Source organism: Corapipo altera, unplaced genomic scaffold (assembly GCF_003945725.1).
Source record: "Corapipo altera isolate COAL_440 unplaced genomic scaffold, ASM394572v1 22, whole genome shotgun sequence".
In the NCBI taxonomy this organism is placed as follows: domain Eukaryota; kingdom Metazoa; phylum Chordata; class Aves; order Passeriformes; family Pipridae; genus Corapipo; species Corapipo altera.
The window spans coordinates 12,717,737-12,737,215 of NW_020884886.1; positions in this window are offsets into that span (position 1 = coordinate 12,717,737).

Below are 19,479 nucleotides of genomic sequence, written 5' to 3' on the forward strand. Positions count from 1 at the left end.
CAAACCATATATGGTGTGTTTAGCTTGAGGAAAGAATGAGTCAGTGGAAGGACATGCAGAATTATGGCATCTATCTTCAAAATGTTTAGGCATGATGATGTCCTGCTTCCCTGGAAATGTCTGAGTATCTGCCTACCAACAGGAAGTAGTGAATGAACACACAGTCTTTGCTTTACCTGTTAAAGTGTTTCATCTCAATACTCAAGTTTTTTTTCTTTTTACCCTTCTGATTCTCTTCCCATCCCACTGAAGGGGACTGAGTGAAAGGCTTTGTGGGGCTGAGCTGCCTACTGGGTTAACTGAGAACAGTAGACAAGCTAGAGAGATTATAGGAAGATAGAGACAAAGGTAAATGCAGGTCTAAAATACAGGTTACAAAGATACTATATTAAAGAAATAAGAATGTTATTTGGTCAAAAGTTGGACTTGATGATTTTGTTGGTCTTTTCCAAACTTAATGATTCTATGATTCTATAATCATGGAAATAATGAATCTGTTTTATATAATGTCAGATCATACTGATATCTCATGATGCCTGTTCATACATATCTTGTCATACTCTTCAATCTAAACTCTATCCACTACTCACACTGTGTAGATTATCTGGATGCTGTTCAATACTGTGAAGAGAAGCTGAGAAATATTCTCTTCCAGAAAGTAAATTACTATGACTGAAGTAATTTCATTTTTATAACTGGAGTAGATTTTTTATAACTTCTTCCTACCACTTCCTCAAGAAAAACTTCATAATGGTCAAATGAATACAGCAACCAACTCTCTGCTGTTTGTCAGCAGTTGCACAGAGCTATGGGATGATCTGTAATGGAGCTGAACTTTCTTTCCAACAGGATATAGACTTCACGTAAAGTTTGTGTCCAAACTGTGAGATTGAGATTCCCAAGTTATGAAACCTAATAGAGTTCATACTAAAATGAAATCAATGCCTGATGTTTTGTGTTATTTTGGGACTTCAAGGTAACTTGGGGAAGGGAAGAGTGATACCTGTTGCCCTTATTTCAATTTCTTTTATTCCCATTTTTCTTATTTCAGAGAAATTTGTACACCGGCTTTTCTAGAGGAAAAAAAAACCATGAAAGGGAATATCACATGCACAGGTTTTGTCCCAGAATGCTATCAGGACACAGATATAGAAAATCACTATTTTACATATTTAAGCATTTCCTTAAGTCAGAGGGAAAACATTCTGAAGTTTTCACACTTCTTTATTTCTATAGATTAATCTAAATCTACTTCCACTATTAATTTATTTTCGCTTGGCATTTTTGTCTCAAAAAAATCTGTTTTCCACATCAGTTGCTAATGCTAACAATGTTGCAACCAAATATTTCTTTTAATGTGCTGACCTTCTTGAGAATCATACGGAATCAAAGGTTTTAGATTTGTCCTCTTAAAAGTTCCGTTCTTGTTTGTTGTCCTGGGCTGTCTTCTGCATGGGCAACCTTTGAAATTTGAGATGGTCCACAGAGGGTGCCAGATGAAAAGCTGTTAGTTAACTCTGCTAATTGAGCTTAGTGTTCGGCATTTTTCCTGATCATAACTGAAGTTGACATACTCAAACTGAAGATATGACTGAGCCATTAAGTAATTTTTCTAGCCGGCTGTGGCAGCATAACTTTTACTCTTGCAAACACGTAGGGACAAATTCAAAGCTAGTTCCAGTACTATTAGTGTTTATAACTAAAGTAATTTAGGTCAAAGTAGTGAAGGTTATTGTTACAAGACTGAACAGAAGTATCTGCCTTGCATTCTGATGCAGAGCAGCTACAGAAGTGACATGATAGTCCTTGACCATGGCACCTGTTGTTTGCACCATCTTTGTTCTTACATCTATTTTTTACTCAGCTAAAAGGGAAAAACTTGGAGAACAAAGTCTGTTTTCTAGGAGTTTCAGTAATATGAAGGTATTGAATTTACATAGAATTTTATTACTTTTTATTACTTTATTACTTATTACTTTTTTATTGTTGCATAAACTTAGTGTGTTCCACAATCTGCCCACCTCACTCATGAAGTAGTATGTAATTTTCAGTTACAAGCAAGGCTTCCAAGTTCACTGGCTCTAAGGATGGCTCATAAGATGCAGGGTACAATGACAACCTCTTTACAGACGTACTTTAAAGGAATATAAAAGCTCTGGGAAATAGAAAAAGTAAAATTCAAGCATTACTAGTGTTTGTGGACAGAAATGGTTTTTAAAGTAGGTGACATAAAGGCTTTACTTCTCTTGATAAAACAAGCACTGTAAGATGAGCTGCAAATCATTAAGAATTTATTTCTCGTATCTGATGCAAATTGACTTTAGAAGTTTAATTGATATTACTGCATTCTGTAGGGTATAAAATTAGGCTCTTTTAAGGAAAACAAATATAGATGAACGGAAATCCTTGTAAACATAAGATATTTTTTCTCTCCCGAGAAGGTCATCCTTGTTTCCTAGACAACATGACTCAACTAAGTAAAAGTGACAGTTCAGATGTTTTTGTTATGAATCAAAGTAGATTGACTTATTTTCACTAAAATAAGTACCATCACTTATTTTATTGCAGGCACAATAAGTGCTGAAAACTCTGTTTAATGTTTAATAACATCATATGTGTATTTATTGTTATTTATCAAGAGAGTATAAATTAAATGGCAAAGCTATGGAACAAATTTTTGCTGAAATACGTAGGACTTACACAACACAAAGGGTAAGCAATTTTCAAAAGAGAACTGGGATGGGACTAATAGAACTGGACAGAGTAAAGCAAGAATTATGGGAGATAATACAGTGACTCATTGAGAGGTTGAACTTAGTCTTTGTTATGAATGACTCTTGCATGAAATTAAGTTGAAAAGAACAGGAATTTCCATGCCTAAGGAAAGATTTTTTCATAAATTCATCATAAAGCACTGAGTAGCACTTTGAAAAAGATTATGTTTTCTAAAGAATTTTTCAGTATTTACTGGCTACCAAATGTTACCTCATACATGTCTCAAATATACCTCCTAAATATATAGAAATGGACAGCAAAAATAAGTGATAAAAACCCCTTGGACCTTACCCTGCATCGTCAAAATAATGTAAGACAAAGAAACCCCTCTTTGAGCCTTCTTACTTATCGTTACAACACTAAAGGATGGCTCTGTACGGTACATTTTATGGCACCAACAGAACTGCAATTTATGGCATCAATAGTACATGAAAACTGCCATTTATTGTATGTTAGATGTGTATTTAATTTATTTTTTTAAATTTTTTTTTTCTCCTATTGCAGGTCAAAAACTTTTGCTTATATTTCTGGAAGATCATAGCTGACCAAAGTTGATTCATTTCCTTATTCCAGAGAAACACAGTATGAATTAAAGAAAGTATAGGTATTCTTGAATATGCTTGAAAAAAATGAAGATTAGAATGCAAATTAAATAATTCTCTAAGTTTAAAAATAGACTTCCAACAAAACTTCATCTTTCAATACTGATCATAGTAAGTGATTTTAATCTGTCCTAAATTATTTTGTAACATACTTCAAAGATAATAATAAAATCACATTCTACACAGATTCTATACAAAAGAATTTCCACTTAAACAAAACTTTAAAAGTACATTTTCAATATTAAACTTATCATATTTCTCTCTATCCTTCTTTTTCTTGTTATTATATATGACTCATTGGTTTTCATTGTTATCAAGTCTCAAATACATAAAAATCAACTGAATATTTGTTCATTTCATTCACATAGTTAAGCCAGTGCGAAACGAGCATTGATAATTTTTTTAGCATTTGTCTCTTTTTCTGAAAGCTGACATTTTTTCAACAGCAGATTACAACATATTCAATCCGGAGTCTTAATAAGAATCTTATGCATCTTTATTTATTAACATCAGGAAAACTTTAAAGTTATCAAGTTTGCAAAGCTGAATAACCAAAAGAAATAATATTATAGCATTAATCTTATTGTGTTATGCAGATGCATTGAAACAGTGTTCTGTATTACATTAGAGTCCCATTATAAACAAATACTTTCCTAGAATGTGGAATGCATGATGCTTACAGAGTAGAAAACTATTTCCTTTATCAATGTGTTTCTACAATACTCTAAACTTTCTCTGAGTACAAAATTATTGTTCACCAACTTTCATGTGCTATTCATTGCAGCAACATTTGCTAAGACTTGATGTAGCAACACAGACAATCATCTGACCTAGATCACAAATGTAGTTAAAATCACATCCCTCCATCCTAGTAAAGAGGCTTGTTAAAGTAGAACTAGCACATATGTGTGACAGGCCATATGCCCAAACAGCTTTAGGGACAAGAGATCCTGCGATCTCTTAGAAAGGGGAATCCCTCAAATGATATAACATAAATAATATCTGTTGCATTAAAAAATGAAGGATAAGAAAAGACACGTAAAGATACGTAAATATACGTCTTATATTTCTATGGTATTTCATTCTATTACAAAATGTTTTGTTTTCATATGGTAACATCAATAGTAATAGTAACTGGCAACTTCTCCAACATAAACTGATTTTTGCAGCACCATTATATAATGAAGGATATCGTTATTATTATGTTCTGTTATCATTAATAAAACACAGGTTGAGAAAAAAGACACTAAGATAATAAGGTCAAAAAGAGTCACTAATTTTATGTGTTCAATTTCACATAACCTGGACCTGATTTTTAGAGAACATAATTGAATATTACATTTTATATATTCAAAGCACTTCTCTAACTAGCTTATGCTACACTTACGAGTACCCAGTTGTTTTGTAAATCAGACCAGAGGGAATAAAGTCAGTCACCCAGAAAATGAAGAATACATAATCATTGTCTGCCTGTGAAAATGTGCTTTAAGTGACTGATCCACATTTACATGGGAAAGGTGAAGCAGAGATCTGATTTGAGATCATTTCTCTGGGCACTTCTGAGCTACCTTCTCCATGAATCTGTCCTTTTTCTTCCTGCGGGTCTCTACCTCACTTATGTAATGCCTTCCAATCTTTAGAACAATTGAAGTAGGAGTCCTGTAGAGAGCAGTCTCCCTTATGTGACCAGGTTTAGGATATGTGGTGAAAGCTCATCTGCAGACTCACAAGGAAGCACAGAGACAATGGCAGGCTGTGGGGAAGATCATGCAAATCATACCCTGCCTAACAGCTCCCTGTCACATCACAGAAGAGCCATCAGCCCATCAAAGGCCCATTTCCATAAGACCAAAGGAGCACAGAGCTACAGTGTCAGGCTGGAAGTTAAATTAAAGATTTGAGGAAGGAGCCAGGCCCTGTCATCAGCCCCATTTTCGAGGCATGAAACCTATCAATAGAACCAGCTCTCCTGATCACCTTTCAGATTAAGATGATTTGCTGCTTTAAGATGTAGGAAACACTGTGGGATGCAGCTGAACAGCACTTTGGGATTCCATGGGATTTTTCATGAGGTATTTAGAGGAGAAATCAAAGGTGGGAAAGGGGAAGGATTTTTGTGATTAATGGAGGACTAAGTGTGAGAAATAGAAGGATAAGGGAACAAAATTGTCCATTCTCAAGTAAGTGGGATCTGGTCAGTATGCTGGTCTGGCCACACCCTGAACTCGAATCCCCGTGGTCTGTCCTTGTTGTTTATTAACATCCAGCTTCAGTTATGTTCTGGTAAGGGTCTCTATTCTGTGTGTGTGCATGTATGAAGTTTAACAGGGGCAAGAGCCAGATTCTGCACCTGAGACAGGGGAACCCTGAATGTACATACAGACTGGGGAAGGAGATGCTGGAGAGAAGTGACGTGGATACGGATTAAGGGATCCTGGTTGATGGCAAGTGGAATATGAGCCAGCAGTGCCCTGGCAGCCAGTAGGGCCAACTGTGCCCTGGGGGGCATCAGGCAAAGCATCATCAGCCAGTCGAGGGAGGGGATTGTCCCACTCTGCTCTGCCTGGTGTGGCCTCACCTTGAATATTGTGTGCAATTTTGGGCACCATCATATAAGGATATAAAACTATTAGAGATCATCTTAAGGATGGCCATGAAGATGGGGAAGGGTTTAAAAGGGAAGCCATACAAGGAGCAACTGAGGTCACTTCGCTTGTTCAACCTGGAGAAGACGAGACTGAGGAGAGACTTCATTGCAGTCTACTTCTTCACAAGGGGAAGAGGAGGGGCAGACACTGATCTCTTCTCTGTGGTGACTAGTGACAGAACCCAAGCGAGTGGCCTGAAGTTGTGCCAGAGGAGCTTTAGGTTGGATATTAGAAAATAGTTCTCCACCCAGAGGGTGTTTGGGCACTGGAACAGGTTCCCCAGAGTTGTCACCACACTAAGCCTCTCAGAGTTCAGAAGACTTTGGACAACACTTGCAGACATGAGGTGTGATTCTTGAGGTTGTCCTTTCCAGGCCCAGTAGTTGGACTTTGATGATCCTTGTGGGTCCCTTCCAACTCAGGATGTTCTGTAATTGTATGTATGAGGATCTCTGGTATAGAAACTGCAGTGAGTGTTGGGGTGCAAATGACATCAATCCAGGTTATCCACTGTAAAGGTGAAGCGTCCTGGGACTGAGCAGGCCCTCTACAGACCTGCTTGGGGCATGAAAGCATCTCTGTGTCTTTAAGGGCAAGAGCACAGTGTGTTGGCTATAGGACCAGAGAACTCCTGGTCACCTCTGTGTGTGTGCATGCATGTGAGTGAAATGATCTGTAGCCATGAATGGAGTAGGGCTGTGGCTTTGTAAATCCAGATACTGGCAACTGGGGAGACTGGGACTCAGGGATAGCCACTGATGTCTGAACCCAGGTGCTGTAGGGATCAGTGCTATATGTATGTATATTTGTTTCCACTAACAAATTCTGTCCTGCTCAACTAGAAAGCAGGATAAGCCCATTGGTGCTGGCTGTGTTCACGTGAATGTTGTGTGTGTCTCTGGAATCTGCATGGCCAGCCCTGTATATGAATATATATGTATGTGTGGTGTATACATGTTCTCTGTGCATACGTGTCTACTGGGAACACATTTTCACCCTCACTACAGGTTGAACATGGGGGCAAGGAGCTTTCCCCTCTCTCAGGCTGTCAAATCCAGCATGAATTATTTTCCTCTGACAACTGGGATTTATTCTTAGAGTGATGTTGTGTAAACTTAGTGGATCAGGAAATTCATGGTGTAAATGGTGTGCCGTAAGTAAAACAGTAACAGGAGGTGTGCACATACACAGGCAGGTCTTATTGATGTACCTAGGTTATATTAATCATAGCTTTTCCTAACTTATAAGTTTTTTACTCTGTAGCCCCTTAGAATACTTCTGCTACAACTCTGCAACGTTTTGTAAGGAATCAAAGCAAAATTGCTGTTTGCCTGTATAGATGTTGTTCTTCTTAATGACCTATTTTTTTGAAATAATTTATTATTTTGAAATAATCCTGATATTAATATCCATAACCTTATAGAATCTCTGCTGTCACATGTATTAGGATAATAAAATTGTATATAAATCCAGGAAAACAATTCTTGCTATAATTCTGAAGATCCAATGGCTGAAACGGTTTCTCAACTACAATTATAATGCTTCCTAGTAAATTCCATGTTTGACTTTTCTTTATGCACTAAACAGATTGACACACAACTTTTATCATACATGTTTTTAAATACTACAAACATCCTTTACGTTAAAGGGAAAAGAAATTAACTGCTTAATATTCATTGACTTTTTTTAACTGTTAGTAAAGTGTATGAGCTAATGAAGGTCATGAATCTCATATTTCTGCCCATATTTTTTTCTCTGTTAGATACCCAGTAATTCTAATATGCTCAAAATAAGTTTGCTTATGCTAATGCACCATACAGAGGTACTCTGTGTGCAGAGTAGGCTGACAGTCTTAATGCATTCTCTAGCAGTGCTGCCAAATTATAAAATTTAGGTAATTAATTCCATTTCCTATTTTCTCCCATATATGCAAGCTTAACTGTCAGTCTTTTTTTTTCTTTTTCCTCAAGCATAGCACTATGAGTTTTTTTCTTTTCCCCGTTTTTATTCAGCTGGCTGCTAGGCTATCAGAACATTAACCAATTTTAATCTGATGTGGTTTTAGCTTCATAAGTTCCAATATATTATGAAATATTATTTCTGTATATTTTTAAAAATTCTGAGGCGGTTTATTTTTTGTTTCATTTCAAAACAAGGAGTAACTGTTTTTCTTAGAGTTAAAAAAGATTGGGTGTCAGGTTTATTGGTCCTTCTCCAAAACAAATAGAAACAGCAATCATCAAAATGTATTAGAAATTGTAAATAAATTATTTCTGTTTAAATAATAATGTCACTCAGCTAGACCATCTGAAAGAGACGGTATCTGCATTTAGACAGAAAAATACGTTGTTATATCTGGGAAAGAGAAACAGCAGGGGGTAATCTGTTATCCTGTTGAATAAACAGAATGATGTAAGACAGTGCATCATATTTTCATAGTTATTCTACTGTATTAACTAAAAAACTGTTAAGAAATGTATTAGAATGTGCTATTACAGAAATGGTATCTACTATGTGGTAATATACATAGTGTGAACTGTAGTATGCAACATGAACAGTTATTTATTATCTTTCACGTCTTACATATTTTTTCCTCTCTTTTTCACTCAGATTATTTTCTACAAAATTTCTACTGATATTTCTAACATGAGAAATTCTTGCTGGGGGTGATATTTTTCAAATGTAACAAGAAACCTTTTTTAAGATACCAGAGTACTGAAATATAGATTATTAACTCTAGTCTTCTGGCCAAATTCATGTTGGGACATCTACCTTTTGAACTCTTAAATAGTCCTTGCTATTTTAGTTGGTGAAGTTATTTATCTTTATTACTGGCCTAAGGCAGGACTTATGTGTTTTGTTGAACAATTGTTGCATTTCAGTGGCAGTAAATTGATTAGGCTTCCTAAGAAACCTTGAAAAATTTGTTAACACCAAAAGCATTTGAATGAACTGCTTTTTGCTCACAGACATGGCTTTATATTTGAGTCATAATTATCTGAATTTTCTTTATGGTCCATGCAAATGTTTGTCAGGTTCTAAAGATGATTTCCATATTGAAGAGTTCCAAACGTATGAGTTTATCTTCAGTTTAATGTTAACAAAAATTATCTCTAAATTTGGTTTACAGCTTCCATATAATTTCAGTCTCATTCTAAAATATTTGAAGAAGATTTTCTGAAAAGAGTTTTGAATGTTATAGATTCCTTGTCTTAGTGACATGATTCTGAATAATATGCAAAAGAAGAAAACACAACATTTCAATTTGTTATAAAAAAGCTGACGTGATAGGTCATATACAAATAGTTATCACATGTTTTTCTTTATAGATAAATCTAACTCTTCCTATGACAAATAATTATCTACTAACATAACTCCAGCTTTTCCTTCCAACTGCAGGATTTTGATATTCATATGGATTACATGCTTCTATCTACTTGTAGTGTAAAAAGAACTCTAAAGCAACAGTAGATATAACTTAATTAATGGAGACACAGATAATTGAAGACATAACAATTTAACTGTACTAGAAGTTATGTTTTTTTCCTTATGTCAGAGGAACCCAACACAGAGGGGTCACTGTATCCACTGAATGACTTACCTACAGTTTTGTATATACAACTCCTGACAGTGAAAATTTCTTCTGGCGTTATTTCAATCTTTAGATATTCATTCCTCTCCATAAATAAGGGACTCAGCTAGGAACTGAAAAAGGGACTGCACATCACAGTATAGAGTTTAGGATAAGGAAATGGAATTGAATGTCTTCTGTAGAGTGATAACTGTAACCTGAAACACCTCAAAATCTGTCCCAGTGGAATATCATAAACAAAATAACAAGACTGAGTAATATATTTAAATATATTTAAAAACTCTGGAGCACAAAGCATAAAACAGAGAAAACAATAATCTAAGTTAGCTCACTGTTTACCAGTAAAATCACTTCTACATAGATTTAACAGATTGTTATAATCTTTCCTATCAGGTTCCTTAGAGCTTTGTTAACAACATCAAAATCATTCCCTTCCCCTTCTGTTATAAATTGTAGTTGAAAGGAAACATACAGAATCAAGGAATGGTTGATTTTGGAAGGAACACCTGTTGATCATCTAGTCTATTCCCCTTGCACAGGTAGGGTCAGTTGCAATAGTTTACCCAGGACCATGTCCAAATGGCCTTTGTGTATCTTCCAAGGATCTCCACACTGTACAACCTCTACTTCTCTACCATATAATATTCTGCAACCTCTATAGACAACTGGTGCCAGTGCTTTTAAACACTGTTTCCTGATTTCAGATGGAACCTCCTGTGATTCAGTATCTATATATTTTTCAAGTTTTATATTTATTTCATGCTGTAGTCTCTGCATGTTTTGGTTTTGCTATTCTATTTCTATATGCAGTTATGAGTTACCCTTTTCAGTTGGAATGTTTCAGTCATTATTTAGACAAATAACATTGAATGTAGGATTAATAAAGATTTTAGTTTACCATGAAGAAGTGAACACAAGGAATACTCTTAATAGCTCACCAGACAAAGTATCCACAAAATAGGATGATAAAATAGTCAGGGTTTTTATGTTTGGTTTTTTTTCTGTTTGTTTGTTTATGTAACTGCTTACACATATTGTATGTATGTTACATGAATTTAAAAAGAAATTCAAATTACTGAAAACAAACAATACAGAAATAACACATTACGCAGTGGATGTTAGTTAGAAAAGGAAAACAGAGTGAAATATTTCAAAGACAACTTGTCCGTGAAATACAGAAATTACAATGAATTTTGTGAGTCCCAAGCATCTAAATGCCTTCTAAATGTTTTTGAAGTGGAAACGTTTGTAATATCTCTACTTAGAAAAAATGTGTTTATAGTAAATTTTCTGGAAACATTCATCATTTCATATCTCAGAAATTTACTTCTGAGGTGTATAGTCTGATGAAAAACATAGCTTACTAATAGTGCAATGTATCTTGCTCCTCAGAGGAATAGATTTTAATGTCTAAAAATTCTCTTTTGCTGTAACTGCTTCAATTGTTCTGAGTGTGCAAGCAACACAGCATCATAACCTGCCAACAATGTTGATACTCATAATGCTTGCTACAAGATGCACTCTTCAGCTGAAACCAAACAGAGAGATATTAAGACAGGTTAAGAGATCTAACTTGAAGGTCTATTTGATACAACTTTCTCTCAAAATATAAATACTAATAAAAATAAGTTTCTAATACTAGGTATATTAAGAGGTTTTACATTTTTTCCTCATCTATCACTCTGAGTTAACTTCAAATCTCATCACTTTTTACTTCAAGTACAAAGAGCATTCCTTTAACCTTGCCCTCTTGATAAAAATTTCAGTTCCTGACTTCAAAATATTTTGAAAAGGAAGATGTGACTGACCAATAAATCCCTACAATGGAAAAATGCTCAGAGGAGAATGGCGAGGGAGATGAGCCTGTGAAGCTCTAGGAATAATGCAGGCTATAACTGCCCACAGCTGTTGCAAAGAGGCTGATTATATCTCAGTGCTCTGGACACTGGCATGGTTCAACAGGTGGTGTAAATGTTTCCCCCCTGAGTTCATGCAAGTGTGCCCCTAAATTAGCTGGAAAAGCATGGGGGGGGCAGGGAGGAGGAATGAATATGTGATTCAGCCCAACATAAATTATGTAAACTAGAGAAAAAGCAGAAGTATTTTGAAGGGAGTAATAGGCTTCAACTCATGTATTTTCTGGAGACTAGGAATGCCCAGCCTTGTAATGGTGAGCATATTATAGGCACTGATAAAGAGAATGGCATTAGTGTTGTGACTGAACTGTTTATTGTAATTGCTATGTATTTTGTTAAGTGTAACTTACATTTGTATTATGTGATGCAATATAGTTTGTATTGCTCTGCTAATTTGAAAGTCGCATGCAACATCAACTGTCTTTCATAAGCAAATTTGATATTAAACATTACACCCCCATGTGGACTATCTGAAAGAACCTTGTTGGGCAGTATAATGGAATAGTCCTACAGAGCTGGGGACTCTGGCAGAAGAGTAACAGAATGTGTTCATATGAACATGATAAAAATCACATAATTTGAAGTCTTGCTGAAAATGTCCTAATAGCCTCAACTTCATAGTCTAACAACCTCAACTAGACTAACCTTAACAACAGCCTCAAAACCAAGTGACAAAATAGCAATCATAAATGAAAACAAATGTCGTGCAATATTTAATTGTAATCTACCTTTGTATTGGTCCAGAGGATTATTTTTTGCCTTTTATGTATGATGATTAAAAATATTTTCAAAAGTGTGTAAATGAAAATGGCATTTAATATACCTAAATCATAACATTAAAAGATATATATATGATTATAAATAATAATTGAGATAACTAAAATATTCTTTAAAATGGAATATAGAGATACAAATTCTTAGCTGTTAAAAATAAATGGAATTTTTCTGAAGATAGTGGTATTTACAAAAGCATAGTGGTGACTTTTAAAAGCTTCAGATCTTTTAAAGGAAATATAGTTGCTATGTATTAGTTATCAGACACGTAGGAGACAGGAACACTTTTTTTTCCCAATACAATATCTAATATCTCTACTGATTGTTTTTGTTTGGTTGTTGGGTTTTTTTCTTTTGAGCTTTTCAAAGCTTTTGCAGAAGCATTTGGAGATACAATAATATTGTCAGTCTATGTTTGGAACCTACTGTCCACCTATTTTATCTATGTTTTCTAAAGATTAACCATGAATGGAAAGACTGGCATAAAACTACAAGAAGCAGGTCAATCTAAATTAATGTTATTGATGTTTACTACTAACACATACAGCATTTACCATTTTCTCCCACTTTCTTTTACCTGTAAAGCTATAAAAATAACATTACTACTTCAATTATTTTGATCTAGATTTTCCAGTTTTTCCAATTTAAACAAAAAGTACTCAAACTTGCTGGTGTTCTGGTATTGCACTGTAGAGAATAAACCACATCAAATAACATAACGAGATTGTGAGTATGGTGCTGAATAACATTATTCATATTGAGTTATTCATATCAAATTAAAGTTGGAGCTATAAAACTAGGTTGTCCATTTGGCCTTTACTAGATTTACTTTGACCTGAAAACAGAGTATGACACGTCGAATTACTTGAGAGTTCTCCATGTCCCTTGTTTCCTAGGAGCATTTTTTGCTGTTATGATTCAGTCTTTTCCTCATGTAAATCTATGTCAATCTCACTAGCTCTTGCCTCGTACTGTGTCGACAAGACAGTGCAACTGTGCAGTGAGGTCCATAGATCAGTGGCATTTGAGTACCCCTGGTGGTGTGTCAGCAACAGGGATTTACTCAATCAGGAGAATCCTTTTGTGGTGGAAGAGGGAATCTGCAGCCTGGAGAGACCTCTGTGACTGCTGGGGGATATACTGCCTTTCAGGCTGTTAACCAACTGTCAATTGTCTAAAAAAGGAATGAATTAAGAACTTTTCTGTCCCCTAAAGGAGGAATCAAGGTATCTTATTTTTAATCCTTCTTGGTTAATTAGCTTCTTGATCTTTGTATTGCCAGTGCTCCTCAAACTGCTTTTCTTTCCTCTCATTCTTCTGTTCACTTCTTTCCTTATAATTCCGTACATTTTCCCTTTATCCTTCACTGTATCTTCACTTCTTTCTGCCTACCAAACACATCCATTGAATTTGAAGTATCAAGCAAAATGCTAAATTGCTTTCAGAAGAAGTAGTGTATTATTTTTGTTATTCCCAATTATTTTCATCTGAAGTTAGGACACATTCTATTCTCTTTTGAAGTAAAAAAGGAAATAAAGGCAATAAAAAATTAAAATTGAACTGACATAACAATTCTTTATAATATGATTCTTATTCATTGTCAAATAAGCCAATATTTTGAAATCTGTGTGGCTAAATCAGGAACCTAAATAGTTGGTTATATAATGTACTTTAGAAATTATTGAGTATTTTAAAAATTAATGAGTTTAATTTAGTTGTTGGGTTTAGTCCAGTTCAGTCTTGCTGATTTCAATAGCAACCATTAAAGAAACAAAGACTTTAGAAAATTCTGTTGCTGGTCTCTGATGTAGCTTACTCCATACTGATGTCCTCAGAGACAACCACCCTGACTTTGGATCACAAAATGAGTATAATTATTTCTCAAAAATCCATCCACTGTCACTTTCACTTATTTGTGAGGCTCACTGGTTTTCCAGCTTTTGTCATATTGAACTTTTCAAGTATTTGACTATAGTAATAGCAAGCCTATCTTAATCACATGCAATAAAATTCTGATCATAACTTGCTGAAGGTTTTGTTGGGTAGACTTGTATTTATCTACATGCAAATCAAAAAGATTTTCATCACTACCTGAATAAACTGCAGTTATAAGCAGCTATACATTCAGATGAAATTAATAGAGAATTCTCCTTGAATATTTTTGAATGCTTGCTGTGAATGCGTTTCTATATACATAAATAGCCCATGAATACTGGAATCTAACCTGCAGTAAGAAATGGAAGCAAGAAGTTGCCACTCTGCATTCAGGTGCTTCACATAAATTCTGAAACATTTCATTTCTGATGAAAAGCAAAGTTTACCAATACAATTCCTTTCCCTCTCAATCTAACTGCATTATTTTATTTTTGGAAATATTAACTGTGACTTTCTTTCTCTTTGTCTTAATTTTAATATGTAAGCCTATATTACTAGTAATGGATTGTTAGCCTTGTATTGAAGTTGATGGTGTCACTACTGATGTTTTTCAGACTTGCTCTGTCTGAACTTTTCTGAAATTTCCTGTACCTTTAGCTCTATTAGCATTTTTTTCTAAGGAACGAGTTGTCTATGACTCTTTTATTTTACTTTTATAATCTGTGTATGCTAGAACACAAGTTTCAAATAAATATCAATAACAAGTAGTTACTACTCTATTCCAAATAAGATATTTATAACCCTAACATGACAATGTAGAGTAGAGAAATACAAGTTTAATTGAATAGCACATGCCTTCAGAAGTGGAGACAAAGGAGACACTGTAGAATAGTGCAGACATGGGGTAAAGGATGGGACTTAGGTCTGCCACAAAAGACCTCAGAGCTATAACCAGCTCACACATAGTCAATTAGGGAAATGCAGATCTGGACAAAACTATCCAAAAAGCATAAGAGGCACATATATCATAACTTTGGAGGAACGTTATGGATCTGCAGAATGATGAAGAAAGATCAAAGTTGTAAAAGCATGTTATCAAACATGTAAATGTTGCTCCTGGAACAGAAAAAGAAACCATTAACATGAGCATGGTATTTCTCTGGCAGGTGACTGCAGACGTTGATAACTCGCTATAACGCACCCCTCTTCACATCACCTTCGCAAAGCCTTTGAACACAGAAGTGGGAGCACAACACAAGAAAAAGTAGTAGGAAAAAACGGAGTTATTACCAGTTTTAATCACCTTTATACTTCCCTTTTCTGTGTATGGTGGTTTGGCCCCAGGTGGCAGGTAAAACTTGTAAGAATTGGAAGTGCAAATATGAGAGGAAACAACCCAAACTTCTGGGTTGAGGTAAGGGCAATCTAACACATTATGGGAACAAAAAAGAAAACACTAACACGCTCCCCCACAAGAAAAAAACCCAAACCAACCAAACAAAACACAACAACAGCAACAACAAACTGCAAAAAAACCCAAACAAGCAAATCAGAAAACCCCACAAAACCAAGCTGAGCAAAAGCAGTCCAGTACCATCTGCAGACCAATGACCAACCAGTCCTTGAGCAGCAGCTACTTTGGTAAAACTCCTGTCCCAGTTTTTTTGCTGACCATGACATCATAAAGTATGAAATATTCCTTTGGTCAGCTGACTTCAGGTGTCCTGGCTGTATCTCTTCATAATCATGGAATCACAGAATGGTGTGGGTTGGAAGGGACCTTAAACATCATCTAATTCCTGGCCCTGCCATGGGCAGGGACAACCTTCACTAGACCTTGCAATCTCTTGCCCACCCCTAGCATACTTACTGGTAGGGGCAAATAAAGAAAGAGATAATGTCTTAACACTGTGTAAGCACTATTCAGGAATAGGTAAAATATTGGTGTGTTAGCAACAGTTTTGTTTACCACTCTAAAACGTTAAATCATGAATCTAAATGCAGGCTGCTATGAAGAAAATTAGCTTCCAGTCAAACTCATTGCAATCTCCATGCCTTATTCCATACCATTTACATCATGCTTGGGTCCTACCTTATTCAAAATATTTTTATCAGCCACACCAAACCCCCTTCCTGTCCTTTGACATATACATATGTTAGTCTAATGCCCATCCCCATTCAAATGTCCATTCAGTTCAACTAGTTCATGACTTAGGCTACTTCTTTTGCAATGACCATTCAGGACAGATTAATGAACTAAGTTCCATGACATTGGAAATGTCACTCCAGTCCTGTTTAATATCTTTTTTCAGTCATATTTAATATCTTTATTAATATCTTTAATATTTTTATTGATGATCTGGATGAGGGGATTGAGTCCACTGATGCCTAAAATGATGCTAAAGAAAAAAACCCCGGAGCAGTTAATTGAGGGTGACATAAGAAAAGGGTTTAATTTGTTCCTAGGTGTTACAAGACACGCACTCGGGTTGTGCCTGAGCTGCTAATTTTATAATACTGCCTGACCAATCCAAGTTTTGTCCATCCCATTGCTTTTGCCCTGGTCCACCCCCTGGGAATTGGGTCTGGGGACTTTTTGGGATCACTTCTTCATCATCATCATCACCTTCAGAGTACAGAGGGTACACGGTCATCCAGTTCTTGACTGTGTTCTGTGGTTCAGGCTAAGATAGGAATGTTCTCTAAGCAGCATAGGTCTGCCTTGACAAAAGACTAAACATTTTATGCTGAATTCAGGGGTAGAATTGATATGGGGAGAATGGAATGGGGTAAGAGGGTTGAGGAATGTGTAAACTACTTGTGCTAAAGGGTGAGGGAATAAGGGCTGCTACTTCTAAAATCTACTTTACTACTTAATTACTTATAAAATTAGAAAAATCAAAAAACCTAGATGTACCTTACGGCATCACCACCATTAGCAAATCTTCAGATGACACCAACTTGGGGGGGAAGCATTGATCTGTTGGATGGCAGGAGGGCTCTGCAGAGGGACCTGGACAGACTGGAGAGTTGGATTGATTCCAATGGGATGAGGTTCAACAAGGCCAAGTACCGGGTCCTGCACTTTGGCCCCAACAATCCCATGCAGCGCTACAGACTGGGGACAGAGTGGCTGGAGAGCAACCAGGCAGAAAGGGACCTGGGAGTTTGGATTGACAGGAAGCTGAACATGAGCCAGCAGTGTGCCCAGGTGGCCAAGAGGGCCAACGGCATCCTGGCCTGGATCAGGAACAGTGTGGTCAACAGGACCAGGAAGTGATTCTTTCCCTGTACTCAGCACTGGTGAGGCCACATCTGGAGTGCTGTGTCCAGTTCTGGGCCTCTCTTCCAGTTCAGGAAGGATATTGAGGTGCTGGAGCAGGTCCAGAGAAGAGCAACAAGACTGGTGAAGGGACTCAAGCACAAGTCCTGTGAGGAGAGGCTGAGGGAGTTGGGATTGTTTAGCCTGGAGAAGAGGAGGCTCAGGGAAGACCTCGTCACTCTCTACAACTGCCTGAAAGGATGCTGTAACCAGATGGGGGTTGGTCTCTTCTCCCAGGCAACCAGCAGTAGGACAAGAGGGCATGGTCTTAAGCTCTTCCAGGGGAAGTTTAAGTTGAATATCAGGAAAAATTTTTTTACAGAGAGAGTAATCAGATACCACAGTTCGTTCAGAAAATGAGGAACTGCACGCACAAGGGTTAAGATGCGAAATGGTCAAGGAACTTTATTATATTGAATTGAAAGCTGGAACTGAACTGAATTTCAAAATGACTCTCACCTTATATATGGTAAAGCGAGAACCTACTGGAAAGTGGGTGGATTTAGGGAGGAGTAAGGGTGGAGCATGCAAATTAACAGGAAAACTTAACTAAATATGGAAAACACTGCAAGGCAGTAGAAATTAACCAATGGGAGGACAGGGTTTAGGGACATGAGGGAGAGTAGAACTTTCCAGCATCAGGGGTACAGTGTATGAAGAATTGTACAACAAAATATGAAACACAACCCAAAATCCAAAATACATATTCTTTAATAGTTCACTAAAGTCCGTATCTGCTTATAAAGTCAGCAAGAGTGCTGAATTCGGTGCTCTACTTTCAATCTTCATTTCCTCACCTCCAACAACCAGACATTGGATGGGTTGCCCAGGGAGATGGTGGATTCACCGTCCCTGGAGGATTTTAAGATGAGACTGGATGTGGCACTTAGTGCCATGGTCTAGTAACCACAGCGGTGTTGGATCAAGGGTTGGACTTGGTGATCTCGGAGGTCTTTTCTAACCCAATTGATTTAATGATTCTATGATTCTAATATACCTCAGCCACATGCTGTATCACTCTAACTTTCCTCTATAGAAAATACAACAATCAGTTAATTTAAGAAGTCACTCTACATATAGATTTAGAGCAGAAAATCAAATGAAATTATGTCACTGCTTAAGCTTAATAGGGGAATCAAAGAATAACCATCCACGGTATTACCCTTTTTACAACTCAGAAATGATGAAGCATCCTATACTTGATACTAATGTTCCATTATGGTAGTGATGTAGCTTTCATCTAAGAAACAGTATTGACTATACAGAAGAGGTGCATCACAGTATTTTAAAACAAATCACGGCTTTTTCTCTTTTTACATTTGCTTGCAGTTTTAGGAGTGTGCTCTACTTTTTTCGCATGATTTTATGATTTTTGTTAAGAGTAATGAGCATATTTTACACATTTCTGTTTTTTTCTGCTTCCGTCTCCTTCAGTGAAGAAATTTGCTCTTAAGACATCTTCCTGGGGGAAAGAAGTGAGAAATAGATAGAAATTCTTTGTTTATGAGGATTTCTGCAGAAGCACAGCTAGTGTCCTTTTAAAGATATGTTAATTCACTATAAAGGCACTTAAACTTCATCATGGAATCTTTTATTTTTGTTTCCACAGAATTTTAAGCAGAAAACTTTTTTAATTATTATTATTTTTTAAGAGTTAATAACTAGTGTAATGCTACAGTACAGTATATAGAATACAAATAATATCACAGACTGCTTTTCTAAATATTCATCAACTATCTTCTGCAATAAAACTCTCCTACATCGTAAACTAAAATTTATTCTCTTATTTTGCCACTTTCTACTTTTCCCAAAAAAATTCACAAGCTTGTTTTTTCTGGTTTTGTCTGTTTGTTTGTTTTCTTTTTCCATTTCTTTCCTTTATCTTTTCTTCTTTTCTTTTCTTTTCTTTTCTTTTCTTTTCTTTTCTTTTCTTTTCTTTTCTTTTCTTTTCTTTTCTTTTCTTTTCTTTTCTTTT